The sequence below is a fragment of the Chelonia mydas genome, chromosome 1 (genome assembly GCF_015237465.2).
Source record: "Chelonia mydas isolate rCheMyd1 chromosome 1, rCheMyd1.pri.v2, whole genome shotgun sequence".
Lineage (NCBI taxonomy): Eukaryota > Metazoa > Chordata > Testudines > Cheloniidae > Chelonia > Chelonia mydas.
The window spans coordinates 300,013,952-300,039,041 of NC_057849.1; positions in this window are offsets into that span (position 1 = coordinate 300,013,952).

Below are 25,090 nucleotides of genomic sequence, written 5' to 3' on the forward strand. Positions count from 1 at the left end.
ATACTTTATTAACATAGAACAGCACATCTTCCTGAATATGTTTACAAAGCAGGTCATTAGTGAAACTTGAAAATATAAAAATCCTAAGTCTGCCTACCCTTGAGGTACCCTCACACTCTATTTAACATTTTAACCTTATATTTATCATCATTAAACAAACCTACTTGTCGTTCACCACTTATTTTCCCATACAGATGCTCCCTGGGTTATGCAAGACCCGACTTATGCAAATTCGCACTTACGGAAAAAGTTCCATAAACTAGAAATAGGAGGGGTTGTTGTTTGTTTGTTTGTTTTGCGTTACGTTCAGATATACGTTTCTGACTTATGCAAAATTCGAGTTACGCGAGGCTTTCCGGAACGGAACGATTACATAAGTCGGGGACCGTCTGTATAACCATTCTATTATATTTCCATATAGCTCAATGGAATACAGATATCTGCGGAAACCCCACAATGGTTATTAATACAGCTAATAAGTAGGTACCACTCATCATCATCTACTGATCAATAGACCGATATGCTAATACTTTTCTACTGAGAAGTCTATTTTAGGAACCTAGAAAGTGCCATTCCAGATCAGCTCAGGGTTCTCTCTTCTCTGCTATCCTGCCTTCATCTATAGCTGGCAGCAGATGCTTCAGAGAAATAACTGTCCAAAGGGAAAGTTTCTTCCGGACTCAAAGTAGTTCGTGATTAGAAACATGAGGATTTATATCACATATACATTTTATTGGGCTTAGAATCTTCACAGATCCAAATCCAATTACAGGATTGGGGCCTTTGTATCTTTAAAAATATCTGAATTTTGAACACTTGTGTTCTGGAATGCTGAAAACAAGGGAAAACTGTGATCATCAAAGGAATAACTGGGTTACTCAGAAAAAAAATGAGGAGTACTTGTGGCACCTTAGAGACGAACAAATTTATTTGGGCATAAGCTTTCATGGGTTACTCAGAGTATTCTAGGTTGAAGTCATGCTCCACCCTCTCTTAATTCCATTTTAGTTAGTGTGTGGTTTCCCCCTCTCTGTTTATATACAGGTAAATAAAGCAACACGTTCCCAGCCTACAGTACTGTAAATACAGTGTGGTTTTGTTCACTGAGTGGTTCCTCTACCAAAATAAATAAATAAAATAAATCCAGCAAGAACAAAAACCTCAAAAAAGAAATAGATGTATTTTCTCAGGCATTTTCCAGGCAGAGCGATTTTGATACAAGGGGATTTAGAGAACATTTCTCTTGGAAAAAATAACTCAAGCAAAAATGCCAGCTGTTTTTATCATTTGAAAAATATCTGAAATATTTTCATTCATTTTAAAAAACCAATGATTCAAAATTACAAAATAATTATCTCTTGGGATCAGTTTGCAGCCAATCATCATTCAGAATATTGTTCGGATAACATGACATAAAAGAACTGTTGAGTCCTATGAGATAGCATGCAGTGTCTTGAAAATTTTAAGCATAGTGGACATATTCTGTTGTATCTGTTCTCCATCTTTATGTGATTTAATCAAATACCATGTTACTAACTCTGATACTGTGAGACCTTTTACCAGCTTGCTTTGATGTTTTCCTGTCAAGGGTTGACTAATAGTTTCAGCTCTCCAAAGAACAACATAACAAAGACAAGGCAAATGCCAGGAAATGTATTCATTAAATGGTCAAGAGAATGCCAAGTATAAGCTCCCTGTATGGTGTGTTAGGAGAACATCAATATTTGAAAAAAGGAAGATGCTGCTTGGGTATAACATATTTGTGAAATCTGGAATAAGCATGTTTTAAGCAAGGCTTCTCTTTAATTATTGTCTGAGTTTCACATAAAGTCTGCTTCATCAACTGGATAAATATTTGACTGCTGTTCAGTAAATTGTATTAGTTTACTTTAACTGTATGCTCAGCCTTATTCAGGCATCCTACATTAGGCAATGTAGTGTGTAATGCATCTCTGCAGGTGACCAGAGCTATTCTCTGTATGAGGTAAATTAAAACTCATATTTTAAAAATTAAACATTCTTGCACTTCATGATTTCAATATTTAATTATAACCTGTGTCAGGGCCTAATCTCTGACTGAGTCAGGCACGAAATTAATCAAAATTGAGGCAAAAGCTTAGCAATCCTTCTGCACTGTGAAAATAATGTGATTTCTTCAGCAACTCTCTGATTCTCATAGCCATTTTGTGATGCCAGTGATCAGGTAGTCAGAACTATGGTTGAAAGCTTGGTAAGCCAGCAAAACAATGATATAGTATGATGGTTACTTTGATGAAGAATTTAGAGATTCGGATTGTGGGATTTGAATGCACTCAACAGTTTGTACGATCAGGTCCATAAAGTTACAACATGGAAAATCTTTGCATCTGTTTAAAGGCTTTGGGAAACCCACGATAGGAAGGGATTGAAAAGAAAGTAGCTAAAGATGCCTTCTATCAACTTAAATGAGAGAAAGATTAGGCTACTAATACAGAAGAAGGTGATAATACTGATCATTTCATACAATAGTGAATATGCTGCAAAATTCTTTTCCAGAAGATTGCAACTAGGCAATCTATGTCCAACCTTCTGCAATTGTGCAAAATAATTTACAATAAATAATTTAGTGTTAAAAGTTGTTTTATGAATTGCTGGGGTAATGTCTTAGATGCTGACGGTTTTGTCTATGTTAGCACTTTTGTCAGCAAAACTTTTGTTGGGCCGGGGTGTGAAAAAAACACCTCCCTGACCAACAAAAGTTCCACGGACAAAAGCACTGGGGTGGACAGCACTACGTGGGTGGGAGAGCATCTCCCACCAACATAGCTACTGCCACTCATTGTGGGTGGTTTAATTATGCCAGCAGGACAGCTCTTTCCCGCCGGCATAGAGCGGCTACACAGGAGACCTTACTGCGGTGCAGCTGCAGCAGTACAGCTGTGATGCTGTAAGGTCCATAGTGTAGACATAGCCTGAGTGTAGTGAGGCAGAGTGGCCTCCCTCTGAATCTGACGGGGAGGGACTGGTAGAGATGACTAAACAGAGGAGTGGGAAAGCAACGTTATAATGTCTCCATCTCTCTGATAAACACAATTTCTTTTTATAAAATGTTTTGTTCCCTTGAAATGTTGTTGGGGGCTATAACCATCCTTTTTAGGTCATTCATCCAGGCAGCAAACCTTTTTATCACCCTGGCCCTCTTCATTTTCTTTTCAGAAGCAGAGAGCTGAAAGTGGGTCTTGAAATCTCACAAGGGCCCCGGCTTTCTTGTGGGTTTGCATGAGTCAGAAACTCTGTGAGAATGGCGTTCATGTGAAAAATGTTTGTGGAGTTCATTTTTTGCAGCCCTTTGTACTTCCTGAAATGAGTCGTCCTTTAAAATGGAAACTGCAATGACAGGCAACTTTGGTCGAACTTCCCCTAAGACTCCACCCAAAAGTTCCCCTGGACTTTTTTGACATCCACATATTATGGAAATGACTTGCTTGAGCTTTGCATGAAAATAATAACTATCTCTTTTATTGGTGCCCAAACTGATCAATTCATGAAGGAAAGTAGACGTGAGAGAAGAAGCCTCAGCTGATAATAGGACCGGCTGCTAGGAACTCCTTTAGTTCTAATTCCTGCTCAGGAACTGACTCCCTGTCGTCTTGGGAAAGTCACATAACCCATCTGCTTTTGTTTTGCCTCTGTAAAATGAAGAATTGTGAATGCATGTTGCAGAGGAGTCTTGTGAGGATTTGTTAGTAAATGCTTTGAAGATGAAAAATGCTAAATATTACTAAGATAGAAATTGGGTAGTGAAGAAGCCTTTCACCACCCTACCTACTGGAAGAATGTCTCTTTATTGGTGGCTAAAAGACAAGTCCTGAGAACTGCTGAGCAGCCACTACCTTCATTGATGTTCAGAGGAGTCACTGATCCACAGAACATCCCAGTATGTGGCTCTGATAGAGGAAAAGAGTTAAGGAAATATGAGGGAGCAAGCTATTTTCAGAATGGAATTCCACAGGAAGGATATGCAAATCCGGCTTGAGCTAGGCATAGTGAGGGAGAGCACATGCTCGGATTCACATTGAGAAAAAGACCTAAGTTCCCAATTTGTGTGAATACTGCTATTGGCATTCCATCTTTGCTAGTACCCATCTTTGCATTATCTAAGGCTATTAACAGTGCACCAGATGCCAGCTGTTTTGAACTTATCCCCATAAAAGATGAGTGAGACTTCAAAAGTGCCAAGTAACTGTAGAAAGAGACATGTTGTATAATCATAGAGTCATACCATCGTAGGACTGGAAGGGACCTCGAGAGGTCATCTAGTCCAATCCCCTGCAGTCATGGCAGGACTAAGTATTATCTTCTAGACCATCCCTGACAGGTGTTTGTCTAATCTACTCTTAAAAATCTCCAAAAATGGAGATTCCACAACCTCCCTACGCAATTTATTCCAGTGCTTAACCATCCTGCTGGGAAGTTTTTCCTTATGTCCAACCTAAACCACTCTTGCAGCAATTTAAGCCCATTGCTTCTTGTCCTATCATCAGAGGTTAAGGAAAACAATTTTTCTCCCTCCTCCTCATGACAACATTTTGTGTACTTGAAAACTGTTATCATGTCCCCCCTCAGTCTTCTCTTTTCCAGACTAAACAAACCCAATTTTTTAAATCTTCCCTCACAAGTCATGTTTTCTAGATCTTTAGTCATTTTTGTTGCTCTTCTCTGGACTTCCTCCAATTTGTCCACATCTTTCCTGAAATGTGGTGCCCGGAACTGGACACAATCCTCCACTTGAGGCCTAATCAGCAGAGTAGAGTGGAAGAATTACTTCTCGTGTCTTGCTTACAACACTCCTGCTAATACATCCCAGAATTATGTTTGCTTTTTTTGCAATAGCATTACACTGTTGACTCCTATTTAGCTTGTGATCCATTATGACCCCCAGATCCCTTTCTGCAGTACTCCTTCCTAGGCAGTCATCTTCCATTTTGTACGTGTGCAACTGATTGTTCCTTCCTAAGTGGAATATTTGGCATTTGCACTTATTGAATTTCATCTTATTTACTTCAGACCATTTCTCCAGTTTGTCCAGATCATTTTGAATTTTAATCCTATCTTCCAAAGCACTTGCAATCCCTCCCAGCTTGGTATCATCCACAAACTTTATAATTGTATTCTCTGTGCCATTATCTAAATAATTGATGAAGGTATGGAAAAGAACCAGACCCAGGACCCCATCGATATGCCCTTCCAGCTTGACTATGAACCACTGATAACGACGCTCTGGTAATGGTTTCCAACTAGTTATGCACCCATCTTATAGTAGCTCCATCTAGGTTGTATTTCCCTAGTTTGTTTATGAGAACGTCATGCGAGACAGTATCAAAAACCTTACTAAAGAAGTCAAGATACATCACATCTACCACTTTCCCCTTCCCGCCATCCACAAAGCTTGTTACCCTGTCATATACATTGGAAAAGTAAATTTCCATGTATATTTATTTTTAATAATATTGGCCAACTTCCGTTATGAAACCAACAATGTGTCAGGATAGCCAATTTCCGAGATAAACGTTTTAGGATAGTTTTATCAGACTTTTTGGTAAGTATCAATAAAGAAGAGCAGATATTCACTTGTACATCATTTGATTATGAAAAATTTTGGTTCAACTATTGCACACTTTCCTACTTTGTTCAAATTTAGTTTGGTTTACTTAAGAATTGGCATTTCTGTTGCACTTTTGGTCTCAGGCTAAAATCAGGATATTACAGTACCGTAATATGTAACAATACAGCTGATTAAAATAAATTTGGAAAGTGAAAAATCCACCAGTTGAATTAATGCCACCATTTATACCTCCCAGGGTTTTCTTGGAGGTCTGTTAAATATTGACCTAGCTCAGCATCAACCCGTCTTAATTTATAAGTAGAAATGGGCCAAACCAGAAGACTGGATTTGAATCAGACATTATTCCCACACCCGAACTTTGGGGACAATTTAGGTCAGATCCAGTTTTGATCCCACAAACTCAGTCTTATCTCTCTCTAATTATGTTCAACAGGAATGCCAATTCAGAACAGATCTGAACTTTGAGTAAGTTTGGATTGTGATGCAAATTTTGTGGCTCAAGCTCCTTTCTACTTTCTGAGAGCAGGCAACATCAGTCTGAGGTGTTTTAGCTGCAGGCTACACTCTCACAGCTGATGAGTATTACATAATCGTATTTGTCAAAATAACTAAAAATAAGTCATCATAAATTATGCAAAATATAACATAATTAGAATGACAAGTTGATTTCCCATATTTATAAAACCAGGCTTGGTAAATGGCAAGTAGGAATTGTTATAAGGCTGTATAAGTTATTGAAAAATTGAACATTTTTCCTCCTTTTTTGTACACTTCAGTAATCAATACATTTTTTACCACCCTATACACTGAGAAACTCATGTTCCTAATATTTTCATCTCTAATAATGAAGTAAGGCAATTACAGTTTTAGGACTTCTATAACCCTTATTGCTCTAGTGGTTTTCTAAATATTTTCATTATGTGATAGGAAATGGCTTTCTGCTCAGTATACCATACAAATCTGACCATGAAGTTACTTACTAGGGTAAGTGAAAGGTGTTGGTCTGTGCTTTTATTGCCCTACTTATGGAGTGATTGCTAAACCCAATACTACCTTATAACCTCATGAATAAATCATGGAATCAGTCACTGTACTTATTAAAATGTGTGATTTTCAGTTTCCAAGTTTTGAACTTCTTTTGGTGACTGAAATATATAATTAGTAAATGGCAAGCAAACAAAGTAATCAGAGCTGGTCTTTTTGACCCACAATGCCCACATCTAAGGGTTGTCCTGAATTATGGGGGAAAGCTAATCTTATATAAATATAAAAAAGAGGAAATTTCTAGTGCCTCTTCCTAAAGGTTGCTCATGTTCCCTTTGGCTTTTGGATGCATGAAACCTACAGCTGTAAGAACCGCAGTGTAGGAGATGTCCAGCCCAATTCACAACCATGGTGCGTGTTTTGCTCTTGATGCTGCTGATGGGCTCTTGAAAGTTCTCTCCCATGCCTGTAGAGCTTAAATTGATATTGTTGGCTATTCTGCATTCCAGATATGAATAACTGGAGAAAATGACCAGAGCAACGAAACTCATCTGAATCCACATAAAAGAGGTGATATGGATCTAGTGTCCCACAGACACACAGCCTATTTGGAGATCCATTCTTTGGATGTTTTTTTAAAACTTCTGTCGGCTATGCATGAGCTGCAGCACAAACTGGTAGGCTCCACTCTTGTGCACCAGACAATTCTGGTGGTGACTGGAAGATGGCTCTCTCCCATCCCCACCCTGTGAAATATAAAATGAATCAATTTCTGTGGGGAAACTCCAAAAAAATCATCTTCCTGATTCTCCCTAAAATTCATCCATTGAGTGCGGAGTCCAGGAATGTGAGGCTGGGGGGCACTCTGTTGATCCTGTGCTGTCTAGGTGCTTTTCAGTCTCATGGTGTACATTACAGAAGCCTTTTGGAGGGTTCTATAAATTATACTAGTTGCCATTACAACAGCCAGGGATTGCTGGGGTGGAGGGAGGTCTTGGCCAAACCCTGCTTCACCGCCACAGTCCCTACACTAGCTGCAGGGGGAGGGGGGGAATGGTGTAAGAGCTGTTGTGCTGTCTCTTTGCCACAAACGGATCATGTGGCGGGTTTTGTAGCTCGTCGACCCCTTGAGTCCGGAGGGTGGGTGAGAGGTAACTCCACCTCTCTACACCTACATCTGTTTTTACTTCCCCCTATCCCCCAGTAGTCAGCACAGTGTAGCCCAATGGCCAGGGTCCATATACTGCCTCTCCCTGAGTGGGGTAATGTGGCCTAGCAGCCAGAGTCCATGCAGTGTGCCCTTAGGGCAGTGCGGCCCAATGGCCAGAGACCGCCTAATTCCCCCTCCCTTAGTGGGATAGCGCGGCCTAGTGGTCGAAGTCCATGCTGCCCCCTTTGGAGGCAAAACATGGGATCAGGTAACTGGAGGCCATCGCAAGGGGCGGTAGCCCCTGGCAGGGGGGCATGGGCCCACCCAGCTCCACCGGGCCATGACCCAGGGCCCTGTCAGTGATGGAGCAGTTCACCACGGGGGCAGAGGGGAATCCTCCCAAAACACGCTGACTTCATCATGATGGGTGGTACCACTCCCCTATCTCTGGCAGCGGTAGTCCATATGGCATTGGGGTCATAGATTCATAGATATTAAGGTCAGAAGGGACCACTATGATCATCTAGTCTGACCTCCTGCACAATGCAGGCCACAGAATCTCACTCACCCACTCCTGCAATAAATCTCTCACCTATGTCTGAGCTATTGAAGTCCTCAAATAGTGGTTTAAAGACTTCAAGGTACAGAGAATCCTCCAGCAAGTGACCTGTGTCCTATGCTATAGAGGAAGGCGAAAAAACCCCAGGGCCTCTTCCAATCTACCCTGGAGGAAAATTCCTTCCCGACCCCAAATATGGCGATCAGCTGAACCCTGAGCATGTGGGCAAGATTCACCAGCCAGATACCCAGGAAAGAATTCTCTGTAGTAACGCAGATCCCACCCCATCTAACATCCCATCACAGGCCATTGGGCCTATGTTAAATAGTTAAAGATCAATTAATTGCCAAAATCATGTTATCCCATCATACCATCTCCTCCATAAACATATAGAGTTTAATCTTGAAGTCAGATATGTCTTTTGCCCCCACTGCTTCCCTTGGAAGACTGTTCCAGAACTTCACCCCTCTGATGGTTAGAAACCTTCGTCTAATTTCAAGTCTAAACTTCCTGATGGCCAGTTTATATCCATTTGTTCTTGTGTCCACATTGGTACTGAGCTTAAATAATTCCTCTCCCTCCCTGGTATTTATCCCTCTGATATATTTATAGAGAGCAATCATATCTCCCCTCAGCCTTCTTTTGCTTGGGCTAAACAAGCCAAGCTCCTTGAGTCTCCTTTCATAAGACAGGTTTTCCATTCCTCGGATCATCCGAGTAGCCCTTCTCTGTACCTGTTCCAGTTTGAATTCATCCTTCTTAAACATGGGAGACCAGAACTGCACACAGTATTCCAAATGAGATCTCACCAGTGCCTTGTATAACAGTACTAATACCTCCTTATCTCTACTGGAAATACCTCTCCTGATGCATCCCAAGACCGTATTAGCTTTTTTCACGGCCGTATCACATTGGCGGCTCATAGTCATCCTGTGGTCAACCAATACTCCAAGGTCCTTCTCCTCCTCTGTTACTTCTAATTGATGCGTCCCTAGCTTATAACTAAAATTCTTGTTATTAATCCCTAAATGCATGACCTTACACTTTTCACTATTAAATTTCATCCTATTACTATTACTCCAGTTTACAAGGTCATCCAGATCCTCCTGTATGATATCTCGGTCCTTCTCTAAATTGGCAATACCTCCCAGCTTTGTATCATCCGCAAACTTTATTAGCACACACCCACCTTTTGTGCTGAGGTCAGTAATAAAGAGATTAAATAAGATTGGTCCCAAAACCAACCCCTGAGGAACTCCAGTGGTAACCTCCCTCCAGCCTGACAGTTCACCTTTCCGTATGACCCGCTGTACTCTCCCCTTTAACCAGTTCCGTATCCACCTTTCAGTTTTCATATTGATCCCCATCTTTTCCAATTTAACTAATAATTCCCCGTGTGGCCCATATCAGATGCCTCACTGAAATCTCGGTAAATTAGATCCACTGTGTTTCCTTTGTCTAAAAAATCTGTTACTTTCTCAAAGAAGGAGATCAGGTTGGTTTGGCACGATCTACCTTTTGTAAAACCATGTTGTATTTTGTCCCATTTACCATTGACCTCAAAATCCTTAACTACTTTCTCCTTCAAAAAATTTTCCAAGACCTTGCATACTACAGATGTCAAACTAACCGGCCTGTAGTTACACAGATCACTTTTTTCTCCTTTCTTAAAAATAGGAACTACGTTAGCAATTCTCCAGTCATACGGTACACCCCTGAGTTTACAGATTCATTAAAAATTCTACTAATGGGCTTGCAATTTCATGTGCCAATTCCTTGAATATTCTTGGATGAAGATTATCCAGGCCCCCCGATTTAGTCCCATTAAGCTGTTTGAGTTTCGCTTCTACTTCAGATATGGTAATATCTACCTCCATATCCTCATTCCCATTTGTCATGCTACCATTACCCCTAAGATCCTCATTAGCCTCATTAAAGACTGAAGCAAAGTATTTGTTTAGATATTGGGCCATGCCTAGATTATCCTTAACCTCCACTCCATCCTCAGTGTTTAGCGGTCCCACTTTTTCTTTCTTTGTTTTCTTCTTATTTATATGGCTATAGAACCTTTTACTATTGGTTTTAATTCCCTTTGCAAGGTCCAACCCTATTTGACTTTTAGCCTTTCTCACTTTATCCCTACATGTTCTGACCTCAATAAGGTAGCTTTCCTTGCTGACCCCTCCCATCTTCCACTCCCTGTATGCTTTCTGCTTTTTCTTAATCACCTCTCTGAGATGCTTGCTCATCCAGCTTGGTCTACAACTCCTGCCTATGAATTTTTTTCCCTTTCTTGGGATGCAGGCTTCCGATAGCTTCTGCATCTTTGACTTGAAGTAATCCCAGGCCTCCTCTGCTTTTAGATCCGTAAATTCTTCAGTCTAATCGACTTCCCTAACTAATTTCCTTAATTTTTGAAAGTCACCCCTTTTGAAATCAAAAACCCTAGTTACAGATTTATTTTTGTTTATCCTTCCATTCAATTTGAACTGAATTAGCTCATGATCACTCGAACCAAGGTTGTCCCTATAACCATTTCTTCTGTGAGGTCCTCACTACTCACCAAAACCAAATCTAAAATGGCATCCCCTCTTGTTGGTTCAGCAACTACTTGATGAAGGAATCCATCAGCTATCGCATCTAGGAAAATCTGAGCCCTACTATTATTACTAGCACTTGTCCTCCAGTCAATATCTGGGAAGTTAAAGTCTCCCATGGTCATGGAGTTTCCATTCGTATTTACTTCATTAAAAACATTAAAGAGAGCTCTATCCATATCCAGGTGGTCTATAGCACACCCCAAGCACTATCACAGGGGAGGCTCTTGTAGTTTTGTTCCCCAATTTGATTTTTTGCCCAGACGGACTCTGTCTTATCCATTCCATCGCTTCTTATTTCTTTACATTCTACCTCATCATTGATATACAATGCTACTCCACCACCTTTACCTTTATTTCTGTCTTTCCCAGATCTGTCTTTCCTAAACAGCACATACCCTTCAATAGCTGTAGTCCAGTCATGACTACCATTCCACCATGTTTCTGTTATCCCTATAATATCTGGTTTCACTTCCTGCACCAGTAGCTCTAGTTCCTCCATTTTGTTACCTAGGCTCCTCGCATTGGTGTACAAACATTTTAATTTTTGCTGTTTGGCCTCGCTCACATTCTTTTCCCGATTAGGCATGGACATTCTACAGCCAGTATAACCTATTAGACTGGTATCCACACTGCCCTTCCTCCTTATGTCCATTCTCCTACCCACGGCTGTATCCTTTCTTACTTTGTTTTCTTCTGTTTCAAAGAGAAAATTTGGCATGGAGATTACCTGGACATCTCCCAACCATCTCCCCCAAATTCCTAGTTTAAAGATCTCTTAATCAGTTGTGCCAGCCTCCATCCTAGAAATCTATTTCCTTCCCTACTCAGATGAAGTCCATCCCAAGAGAACGGTCCTCTGTCCATGAATTCCTCCCAGTGGCCATACATCCCAAAGCCCTCCTTATAGCACCACTGCCTGAGCCATTTGTTGGTAGTCATAATCTTGTCACACCTTTATTGCCCTTCTCTAGGAACAGGCAGAATCCCACTGAAGATCACCTGAGCCTCGATTTCCTTAAGCGTCTTCCCCAGCCTGGCATAGTCTCCCTTGATACATTCCAGCGAGAATCTACCGGTATCATTTGTTCCCACATGAAAGACGATCAGTGGATTCTTTCCCGCTCCCTTTAGGGTCCTCTTCAACCTCAGGTCCACATCCCGTATCTTAGCACCTGGAAGACAGCACACCCTTCTGTTCTCTGGATCAGCTCTGGTTACAGGCCTGTCCATTCTTCTCAGTAAGGAGTCCCCGATCACGTAGACCTGCCTTTTCCTGGGGACGGTGTGATTCTCTGGTCTACCCCCAGTTCCCTCTGGCTGCAAGTTCTTTCCATTCCTATTCTCCCTTGTAATCCTCTTCAACCCATCCTGTATCCTTCAGGGGCTCATATTTGGTGTAGTCTCCATTGAACCTTCCCCTTTTCCTATAGGACTAGCCGCTCGTCTCTTCTTCTTTGCCCTTCCACCTTCAGTGACCGCCTGCTTAGCCCCTGTCAAGGTTCCTCCCCCACTCTGAACTCTAGGGTACAGATGTGAGGACCTGCATGAAAACCTCCTAAGCTTACTTTTACCAGCTTAGGTTAAAACTTCCCCAAGGTACAAATTAATTTTATCCTTTGTCCTTGGAATATCCACTGCCACCACCAAACTCTAACTGGGTTTACTGGGAAACGTAGTTTGGACATGTCTTTTCCCCCAAAATCCTCCCAACCCTTGCACCCCACTTTCTGGGAAAGGTTTGGTAAAAATCCTCATCAATATGCATAGGTGACCACAGACACAAACCCTTGGATCTGAGAACAATGAAAAAGCATTCAGTTTTCTTACAAGAAGACTTTTAATAGAAATAGAAGTAAAGGAATCACCCCTGTAAAATCAGGATGGTAGATACCTTACAGGGTAATTAGATTCAAAACATAGAGAATCCCTCTAGGCAAAACCTTAAGTTACAAAAAAGACACACAGACAGAAATAGTTATTCTATTCAGCACAATTCTTTTCTCAGCCATTTAAAGAAATCATAATCTAACACGTACCTAGCTAGATTACTTACTAAAAGTTCTAAGACTCCATTCCTGGTCTATCCCCGGCACAAGCAGCATATAGACAGAGACAGACCCTTTATTTCTCTCCCTCTTTCCAGCTTTTGAAAGTATCTTGTCTCCTCATTGGTCATTTTGGTCAGGTGCCAGCGAGGTTACCTTTAGCTTCTTAACGCTTTACAGGTGAGAGGATTTTTCCTCTGGCCAGGAGGGATTTTAAAGGGGTTTACCCTTCCCTTTATATTTATGACAGCCCCTTCTTCATTTTTCAACTCTACAAACCTGTTCTTGAGCTCTATTTCTCCTTCACTAGCCCGTCTTTTCCTCTGCCTAGTTCTCTTAGTCACATGCTTCCACTGTCCATTTTCTTCACCCAGCAGTCTCCCCACAGAGTTCTTCAGTCTTGCTTCCATCTGCAAGTCTGAGCTTTTCCCTTCAGCTGCCTCATGTCTTTGCTCTATAATCCGCTCGAACCCCCTTCTAAACTCAACCAGACTTTCCACTTGCATCTCCAATCCTCGGATCTTTTCTTCCATCAGCTGTATCAGTTGGCACTTCATGCAGACGAAACTCTTTCCAGGTACCCCCTCCAGGATCACGTACATACCGCACCTTCCACATCCAGTCATCTTCATTGTGTCTTCCACAACATGGGTCACTCCCACTGCTGCCTCTGTATCTATCGTAGCCTTCCCACCTAAGTCCTTTTAGTCTGGGAAACACAAACCAAAACAAAACACCAGCACCCACAGCAAAACAAACTGCCAACAAGCACCGCAACACAAACTCCACTTTCAAACTCCCCTGTTTACAGCTCTGTTTGTTGGCTCCTGCACCACCCCAGCACCAGACACTCCCTGGGGTTCCGATAGCTGTAGGCCTCTGGTCTAGGTTTTTGGCTCTTCAGCTCTGGGATCTCCAGGCTCCTCAGCAACCAAAACTCCCTGGGATTCTGATAGCAACAGGCCTCTGGTCCCAGTTCCTGGCTCTTCAACTCTTGTAGGTAAGGGATGGAGCCTCTGCCGACTGTCCTTTCTCCTCGGCAGCCAGCCCTGACTGAGCAGCTCTGCAGGCTTTTATACCTGACTTCCAGTTGGAGCATGTCCAGCAGAGCCTCAGGAGTGGGGCTTCCTCTGCTAGGAGGGAAGGGTTAACCCCTTCAGTACCAGTGCGGGCTCGTCCACCCGTCACAGATCCCTCTACACAGGGGTTATCCTCCCATGGCTGGTTACGCTGGCTTTCGGGCTTCTTTGCACAGCTGGATCAGAAGCCTAATGTCTATTCTGGGGGCCCTGGTGTGATGCCTGAGAAGCTGATCACATTTCTTGAAAGCAGGTCAATGGTTTGCTTTGCAAGCCCACCCTCAAAAAGATAAGGCCAGCTCTGCACATTGTTTTTGAGTGCAAAGCTGAGACAAATTCATATTGGTATGTACCAGGTGCTAGAAACTCTGCTAAGCACTCTAAATAGGAAAATGGCAAATTACATTTTTACTCAGTTAAAAGTCAGTTTAGCTGATTTACCTTAAAGGATGCGTAAACATCTTCATGAAAATAGGACCATAATGGGTCTCAATTTAAAAGGATATGGGAACATTCATTTCTCTGAACTTGGAAGACATGCAACCCAACAAAAAGTAGACTCAGTGTTTTTGACAGATACTACCTGTTCCCCACAAATGATTTCTCCCCATGTCTAACTTGCCATGTACAATTCCTTATTCATCTCCCAAACTTTCTGCATTGTTTCCACATCAAATCCAATTCTACTTCAGATTGCTTTTTGTCTCTTAATATGTTTTATTGGGCATTTGCTTTCAGGCTCTTGACGTGTACAACACACACAAAAATTAATATCTGAGGAATCCTAACAGTGTATCTTCCAAATGGAAAGTGCTTAAGTCAGACATCACAGGCAAGAAACTAAAAGTTGGGTGTTAGCTTTTAGTTTTGATGCCAGTGTTTGATTTTTTCCCCTCCCCTTTGCTTTTATTTTCACTAAGAAGAGCAGCTATATTGATAGAACAGACATGCATTAAATTAAATCTGCACTTTGATAATTCACCGTTTTGTTTCTGCAACTTCATTGCAAATTATAACTCTGACGGGTTTCCTCCCTGCCTGGAACTGGGGTACCACTGAGCCCGCCTGACCCACTAGCCTGGGCTCCCTTTCACTCTGTAATGCTGTGACAAGCTGCAGACACGCTCCTGGTCTCACACTTTTACCAGCACACAGGTAGGGACACTGAAATCAGCTCTGCGTGGGAAGGCTCAGCTAAGGAATTTCCCAGAAACTCAAGTGCACACACCCCTCTGGAGTGTAAGTCCAAAATCATACTGTCTTGTGTTGCACAGAGAACTGTACAGCGTAAGCTCATGGAATTCATACCCTCCCTCAGTGTGGAGAGGAATATACAATAGCTTTCTGCCCTGAGTTATGAGTCCCACAAACTGGTTTTAGACAATGCTAAAAGTAGTTTATTAACTACAAAAGAAAGATTTTAAGTGATTATAAGGGATAGCAAACAGATCAAAGCAGATTACCTAACAAATAAAACAAAAATGCAATCTAAGCTTAATATACTAATGAAATTGGATATGAGCAGCAAATTCTCACCCTAAATATTGTTCTAGGCAGTTTATAGAGAGTCTTGAAGGCAAGCTGAACTTGCTTGCAGCTTAAAACTCCAGATATTCCATTCACAGGCTAGACAACCTGTGTTCAGCCTGGGTTCAGCCCTTCTCTCCTAGTACAGTTTTTTGTTTCTCCAGGTATTTCCAACTGTCTTCTTTCTTGGGTGGGGAGTCAGTGAAGAACGAACAACAATGATGTCACTGCCCTGCCTTAAATAGTTTTTGCATATGGCGGGAATCCTTTGTCTCCCAGTTTGATTCCCACACCCAGTCAGTGGAAAAACACGAGTATTATCATGGAGTCCAGTACCAGGTGACTTGGTCAAATGCCCCTGTAGGACCACTGCAGCCAGGACTCAGAGGCTATTTGCAGTGTCCCCAGGAAGTCTTCCCAAGAAGGCTCCCCGGTGGCAGATTAGCATCTTCTAAGACCTATTGTTCTCCCTAATGGCCCTTCCTAACCAGCCATCTAGACTGATTGCATTCTGCCTAGTGAGCGTTCCCCAAGTGTAAACACATTTGTGATAGATGTATAGACAATGTGCCTAACTTCAGATACAAAAATATGTGCATACAAATAGGATAATCATATTCAGTAAATCATAACCTTTTCAATGATCTCTCACGTGCCTTATCTTGCATAAAGTACATCATAGTTATGCCATAATCATATCATAACAATATCCATATGAAGAATATGGGAGCGTAGTGTCACAATACAGAGTTTGACTTCTGTTCCCTTTCAGTCATTGTTTCTGCCCTCTAAACACCTTTAAAACTTGTCACTGAAGGCTGCTGCTATATGGATGGAGACTGTTGTCAAAGCCTGTGTAGTTTAATACAAATATTTTCAAATGGGGTTGTGCTTATATGTAATATCCACTCACCAGTAGGATTGGGAGCTTATAATTACCCCTTCTTGGGTAACTATAGTATGGCATAGAGAGACAAGTACAATTTTCTGTATAAATGGAGAAAACAAACCTGCTGGCAGTCTCTAGCTATATTCAGGTAATTGGAAATCTTTTTTAATTTAGATCATTTCAATTACATTTTAATATGACATTAATATTTGGAGGGGCAGGGCCAGCATGAGAAGAAGGCAAATATGTGTTTCTGCGGCTTCTTCAATGCTATTGATATCTGTCTAATGTAAAATATCTGTTGACAAGAGGACTGGATGACTCAGGGCCTAGTAATGGTTTGTACAGCATTTCATCTCCAGATCTTTAACATCTGAAAGCTATTGGGTGACCTATCTGAAATGAATTGTGAATCTCTGGTATCAGATTCCTAGTATGCACATGTCTACATCACAAAACCCACCACGGTTACTACCATTTGTACTGATTGCTGCCCTTATTGGCAGTGTCATTTAATGCGCTCAGACACTGAACTATTCTTTCATTCCTATTGGAGGGCTCTCCAACAGGAGTTAATACACACTGGTGGGGTAGTGCAGGAAAACGTGCATAGTCACGGTCTCTGTTGTACCTGCCATATGGATAAATAAAAGATCTCCATTTTCAAAGAAGTAATTCAGCACCATTCTTAGACATTATGCATACAATCCTTTGCCCCAAACAAAAGCTTGAGAGATGCTGATAGAATCTATAGGATTCTGTATATAGGTTACATGATGTGTGAGTGAGACAGGGACAGAGCAGGATGTGTGGAGCCTAGGTAGCAGTCAGTACTCCAAGCACACTGTTTGGCACAGTTCCCTTTGGTGTAAGCCATAGGGATGATTTGGGGCAGGGCTGCTGGGGCTGTGACTGTACCAGCCAGACTCCCAACAGCTACAGTTGGACAATCACTCTCTCAGAGCCCTGTTTACTCAGGCTGTACTTGGGAAGAGATTCTGTCGCTAAATACACTTTTAAAAAATGCCTGTTGATTCATCAGATAGCTCACATGGTATCTTTAAACTTACAAGAACTACACATAACTATAGACTGCCTGAAGAAAGAGGGGAAATCAGCTAGGTTTATTTAAATACAAAGCCCCTTGCTGTTTAAATACAAAGCCCCTTGCCGCAAAGTGCCATGCATCCGTCTTTGTCATAAATATAAAGGGAAGGGTAAACTCCTTTAAAATCCCACCTGGCCAGAGGAAAACTCCTCTCACTTGTAAAGGGTTAAGAAGCTAAAGGTAACCTCGCTGGCACCTGACCAAAATGACCAATGAGGAGACAAGATACTTTCAAAAGCTGGAAAGAGGGAGAGAAACAAAGGGTCTGTCTCTGTCTATATGCTGCTTGTGCCGGGGATAGACCAGGAATGGAGTCTTAGAACTTTTAGTAAGTAATCTAGCTAGGTACGTGTTAGATTATGATTTCTTTAAATGGCTGAGAAAAGAATTGTGCTGAATAGAATAACTATTTCTGTCTGTGTATCTTTTTTGTAACTTAAGGTTTTGCCTAGAGGGATTCTCTATGTTTTGAATCTAATTACCCTGTAAGGTATCTACTATCCTGATTTTACAGAGGGGATTTCTTTACTTCTATTTACTCCTATTTCTATTAAAAGTCTTCTTGTAAGAAAACTGAATGCTTTTTCATTGTTCTCAGATCCAAGGGTTTGGGTCTGTGGTCACCTATACAAATTGGTGAGGCTTTTTATCCAACATTTCCCAGGAAAGGGGGGGGGTGCAAGTGTTGGGAGGATTGTTCATTGTTCTTAAGATCCAAGGGTCTGGGTCTGTAGTCACCTAGGCAAATTGGTGAGGCTTTTTACCAAACCTTGTCCAGGAAGTGGGGTGCAAGGTTTTGGGAAGTATTTGGGGGGAAAGACGTTTCCAAACAGCTCTTCCCCAGTAACTAGTATTTGTTTGGTGGTGGTAGCGGCCAATCCAAGGACAAAGGGTGGAATATTTTGTACCTTGGGGAACTTTTTGACCTAAGCTGGTAAAGATAAGCTTAGGAGGTTTTCATGCAGGTCCCCACATCTGTACCCTAGCGTTCAGAGTGGGGGAGGAACCTTGACAGTCTTGCTTTCATGTCACAGGCCACTCGTGTCCTAGACCGCTGGTGCAAACAACAGGCCACAGAAAATTATTTAAAGAAGTATTGGAGGAGACAAACAGGAAGTTTGCAAGTGTGCACTTAGTGATAGCTGTGCTAGATAGAATAAGGAATGATTCTCACAGGTTCTGAAAGCTGGTTCAGCAACATAGCTATGAATCATTGGTATATGAAAAGCAAACAGGAATATTATTCTATACCTTCTAGAGGCAGCTTCCATAAAGAACAACTAAAAAAAATGAGCAACTGATATTCTAAAAAATGTCTCCAAATGTCAGCTCAAAATATGAATGACTGGCATTGCAGATGGAAAAAAAGGAAAGAAAAAATCTGATGGCCAGGTCATAGGATACCTTTCCCCCAACATACTACTACAAGTGAAAATGGCATATGACTTTTATATTTAAAAAAAGTCAAGGGTAGGGGCCCATGCAGAGACAGATGCATCCTGGAGGTGAATGCCTGGCTGTGAGGATGGTGTCACCATGTTCAGGGCTTTGGCTTCCTTGACCATGTGATGTTGTTCTGGAAAGAAGGACTGCTAAGGAGAGATGGGGTCCATCTATCAAAGAAGGGGAAGACCACATTTGGATACAGACTGGCTAACTAGTGAGGAGGGCTTTAAACTAAGTTTGATATGGGCAGGAGACAAAAGCCCACAGGTAAGTCAAAAATATGAAGACCTGGGAGAAGGGTTGGAATCTGGGGAAAGCATGGGCTCTTATTACAGGGATAAGGGAGAGACAAGAGAGAACATAAGGGGAAATCAAATCAGTATCTTAGATATTTGTATACTAATGCAAAAGGTATGGGCAATAAGCAAGAAGAACTAGAAATGCTAGTTAATAAACACAACTATGACATGGCTGGCATCACAGAATACTTGGTGGGATAATACATATGACTGGAAAATTGGTATAGAAGGGTATAGCTTGCTCAGGAAGGACCGGGGGGAAAAGGAGGTGTTGCCTTATATATCAAAAATGTAAGCACTGGAGTTGAGATAGAAGTAGGACACAGACTTGTTGAAAGTCTGTAGGTAAGGATAAAAGGGGTAAAAAACAAGGGTATGCCATGGTAAGGGTCTACTACAGACCACCTAACCAGGAAGGAGAGATGGATGAGGCTTTTTTATGAACAACTAACAAAATTATCCAAAACACAGGATTTGGTGGCAATGGGGAATTTCAACTGCCATACCCAAACAACTGCTGGGAAAATAACACAATTATCCAACAAGTTCTTGGGATGTTTTGGAGACAATTTTTTTATTTCAGAAGGTGGAGAAAGCTATGAGGGGAGATGCTGTTCTAGGTTTTATTTTGAACAATAGGGAAGAAATGGTTGAGAATTTGAAAGGGGAAGGCAGCTTGGGTGAAAGTCATCATGAAATGGTAGATTTCATGATTCTAGGGAATGGTAGGAGGGAAAACAGTACAATAAAGATAATGGATTTCAAGAAGGCAGACTTTAGCAAACTCAGGGAGTTTGTAGGTAAGATTCCATGGAAAGTAAATCTAAGGGTGAAAACAGTTCAAGAGAGTTGGCAGTTTCTCAAAGAGACGTTATTAAGGGCACAAGAGCAAACTATCCCACTATGTAGGAGAGATAGGAAGTATGGCAAGAGATGTTTAACCAGGTAAGCCAAGTATGGTTAAACCAGGAGATCTTCAATGATCTGAAACATTTTTAAGTCCTACAAAAAGTGGAAACTAGATGAAATTACAAGGAATGAATATAAACAAATAACACAAGTATATAGGGACAAAATTAGAATGGCCAAGGCAAAAACAAGATTAAATTAGCTAGAGCCATAAAGAGTAACAAGAAAACATTCTACAAATACATTAGAAGCAAGACAAAAGACCAAGGACAGGCGGTAGGCCTGTTAGTCAATTATGGGGGCGGAGGGGGGGAACAATAACAGACAATGTGGAAATTGCAGAAGTGCTAAATGACATTTTTGTTTCTGTTTTCACCCAAAAGGTTAGTAGCCATTGGATGTGTAACATGGAGAATGCCAGGGAAATTAGATAGGATCAGAGACTAATATAGGGAAAAAACTCGTTTAAAAATTACTTAGATAAGTTAGATGTCTTTAAGTCACCAGGCCAAGATGAAATACATCCTAGAATACTTAAGGAGCTAACTGAGGAGATACCTGAACTATTAGCAATTATCTTCAAAAAGTCATGGAAGACGAGAGAGATTCCAGAGGATTGGAAAAGGGCAAATATAGTGCCAATCTAGAAGAAGGGAAATAAGGACACCCGGGGATTTACAGACCAGTACCTGGAACGATAATGGAGCAAATAATTAAGCAATCAATTTGCAAACACCTACAAGATAATAAGGTGATAAGTAACAGTCATCATGGATTTGTCAAGAACAAAACACGTGAAACCAAATTAATAGCTTTCTTTGACAGGGTAACAAGTTTTGTGGATGGGGGGAAGTGGTAGATGTGGTATATCTTGACTTTATTAAGGCTTTTGATACTGTCTCGCATGACCATCTCATAAACAAACTAGGGAAATACAACCCAGATGGAGTTACTATAAGGTGGGTGCATAACTGGTGCGAAAACTGTTCCCAGAGAGTAGTTATCAGTGGTTCACAGTCAAGCTGAAAGGGCATATCGATTGGGGTCCTCAGGGATCAGTTCTGATTCTGTTCAATATCTTTATCAGTGATTTAGATAATGGCATAGAGAGTGCACTTATAAAGTTTGCAGATGATACCAGGCTGGGAGGATAGGTCCATCACTGGCTATTATCCAGCATGGGCAGGGATGGTGTCCCTAGCCTCTTGTTTGCCAGAAGCTGGGAATGGGCAACAGGGGATGGATCACTTGATTACCTGTTCTGTTCATTCCCTCTGAAGCACCTGGCTCAGCCACTGTCAGAAGAGAGGATAGTGGGCTAGATGGATCTTTGGTCTAACCCACTATGAACATTCTTATGTTCGTAAGTGATTTGGAGGATAGGATAAAAATTCAAAATGATCTGGACAAATTTGAGAAACGGTCTGAAGTAAAGAGGATGAAATTGTGGATGTATTGTTTCTTGACTTTAGCAAAGCTTTTGACACGGTCTCCCACAGCATTCTTGTCAGCAAGTTAAGGAAGTATGGGCTGGATGAATGCACTATAAGGTGGGTAGAAAGCTGGCTAGATTGTCGGGCTCAACGGGTAGTGATCAATGGCTCCATGTCTAGTTGGCAGCCGGTGTCAAGTGGAGTGCCCCAGGGGTCGGTCCTGGGGCCGGTTTTGTTCAATATCTTCATAAATGATCTGGAGGATGGTGTGGATTGCACTCTCAGCAAATTTGCGGATGATACTAAACTGGGAGGAGTGGTAGATACGCTGGAGGGGAGGGATAGGATACAGAAGGACCTAGACAAATTGGAGGATTGGGCCAAAAGAAATCTGATGAGGTTCAATAAGGATAAGTGCAGGGTCCTGCACTTAGGATGGAAGAATCCAATGCACGGCTACAGACTAGGGACCGAATGGCTAGGCAGCAGTTCTGCGGAAAAGGACCTAGGGGTGACAGTGGACGAGAAGCTGGATATGAGTCAGCAGTGTGCCCTTGTTGCCAAGAAGGCCAATGGCATTTTGGGATGTATAAGTAGGGGCATAGCTAGCAGATCGAGGGACGTGATCGTTCCCCTCTATTCGACACTGGTGAGGCCTCATCTGGAGTACTGTGTCCAGTTTTGGGCCCCACACTACAAGAAGGATGTGGATAAATTGGAGAGAGTCCAGCGAAGGGCAACAAAAATGATTAGGGGTCTAGAGCACATGACTTATGAGGAGAGGCTGAGGGAACTGGGATTGTTTAGTCTGCAGAAGAGAAGAATGAGGGGGGATTTGATAGCTGCTTTCAACTACCTGAAAGGGGGTTCCAAAGAGGATGGCTCTAGACTGTTCTCAATGGTAGCAGATGACAGAACGAGGAGTAATGGTCTCAAGTTGCAATGGGGGAGGTTTAGATTGGATATTAGGAAAAACTTTTTCACTAAGAGGGTGGTGAAACACTGGAATGCATTACCTAGGGAGGTGGTAGAATCTCCTTCCTTAGAGGTTTTTAAGGTCAGGCTTGACAAAGCCCTGGCTGGGATGATCTAACTGGGACTTGGTCCTGCTTCGAGCAGGGGGTTGGACTAGATGACCTTCTGGGGTCCCTTCCAACCCTGATATTCTATGATTCTATGAAATTTAGTAAGGAAAAATGCAAAGTACTCCACTTAGCAAGGAACAGTGAGTTGCAAACATACAAAATGGGAAATGACTGCGTAGGAAGGAGTATTGCAGAAAGGGACCTAGCGTCATAGTGGATCACAAGCTAAATATGAGTGAGCAGAATAACACTGTTGTAAAAAAAGCAAACATCATTCTGGTATGAATTAGCAGGAGTGTTGTACGCAATACACATGAAGAAATTCTTCCGGTACTTATTAGGCCTCAACTGGAGTATGGTGTCCAGTTCGGGTTGCCACATTTCCGGAAAGATGTGGAAGAATTGGAGAGTCCAGAGAAGAGCAACAAAATGATTAAATGTCTAGAATACATGACCTATGAGGGAAGATTCAAAAAGTTGGAGTGAATAGTATTTAATCTGGAGAAGAGAAGACAAAGGGGGGGGGCATGATAACAGTTTTCAAGTACACAAAATATTGTTACAAGGAGGAGGGAGAAAAATTATTCTATTTAACCTCTGAGAATAGAATAAGAAGCAATGGGCTTAAATTGCAGCACAAGTGGTTTAGGTTGGGCATTAGGAAAAAGTTTCTAATGGGGTGGTTAAGCACTGGAGTAAATTGCCAAGGAGGTTGTGGAATCTCCTTCATTGGAGATTTTATGAGCAGCTTAGATGAACACCTGTCAGGGATGGTCTAGATAATACTTAGCCCTGCCACGAGTTCCTCTCAAAGTTCCTTCAAGTCTTATGATTCTATGATCACGTAGGGAGAGGCTATGAAATATGGCAACCAGAGTTCAGGGAGAACTGTACTTGAAAAAGTTTCTGATCTAAAAGACTAAAGGTCTGATTCACCAGTGCATTACTCCCTGAAATCAGTGGAGTTAAATGGTGTAAAACCTGAGTAACATAGTGATGAGTCAGGCCCAAAAGACAGTAGCAGCCACAAGAAAAGCAAAGGCAATACATCACATAAAAATCATACTGCATGCTGTCTTTTCCAGACTTCAGCCAATGCACACAGGCCAAAAGAAAACCTTTTAATGAAGAAAATGTTGAAACAGCCAAGACTTTCCTTAGGAACAGTCATGGTCAGATATACAGTATTAGCAAGTATAATGTATTCTGGGAGGGTTGTCATGCCAAATTACTTTTACCAAGTCACATGCTTGACTGCAGCACAGTTCTTCTTTGCCCTTGGTTCCAAGCTTTATTGTTTAAAAGTCATACCTATCTGTATGAACTTAACCTGTAGAGCCTATATTTTAAATTCCTCTGCCATTATCATAATGAGAAAAGAAGTGTCATCTCCAAGTTCAACTTTTTCTCATATTCCATGGTCAAAAGAGCCAGAAATATACTTATCACAACACATCTTTATAATTGTTGTTACTCTTCACCTTCTCTTAACACTTCAATTCACACTCATTTTAGATAATAAGTACTAAAAATATGAATAATTGTGACAGAAAAAAAGAGTATAAGAAGCTGTGGCATCCTCAATCTCTAGCTCAGGATAGATGGAAATTTACACAGCAGAGATACCATGGCATGGGACAGAATCAAATTTTCCCTCAAACCTCTTCGTCTTGAGAGCCACATTTGTGTCATTTGGGCTATCTCCCTTCGCAACATTTATTGAATAATATGTCTGCAGCAACTGCACCAATTACATATGTAGAAAAGTGATTTTGGGGAAGTATTTAATGTATGTTTTGCTGTTTAAATGCAATACAGCTCTTGGACATAAGGAGAAACCAGTATCATGTGGCCAGTATGATGTGACCAGGCAGCTCTCTATGGAGCCTAGCTTGAGACCCTTTGGCCTAGACATATGCCAGAAGATGGATAACGCTTACAGTATGCATCCCTAACATATCAACATTTGCTAGACTATGGTAATTATATTGTCTGTAATATAACCTATTCTCGGAATGGGAAATACCATGGTAAAGGTCAAGACTGCAACTCAGAGAATGTTCATTTATTTGTGACAATCCCTGTATCTAGCCCTCTATTCTAGTCAAGATTTCTCAGTGATAGTACAGGGAAGTGTAAATGAGACCCCCTTGTGCCAGCTTGCCAACCTGTATCCAGCAGCTATTCACTCCTGCCTTAGGAGCCTACATGTAATAAAGTACTGTGCAAAATCTATTTATTTTATCTAGTGGTTACAGCAAGGACATCTGGGTCCTATTCTTAATGGTTTCCCTGGTTTACTATGTTATCTTAGGCAAGTGACTTCTTCCCTCTCTGCCTTGATTACCTCATCTATAAAAGAAGACTCGCAA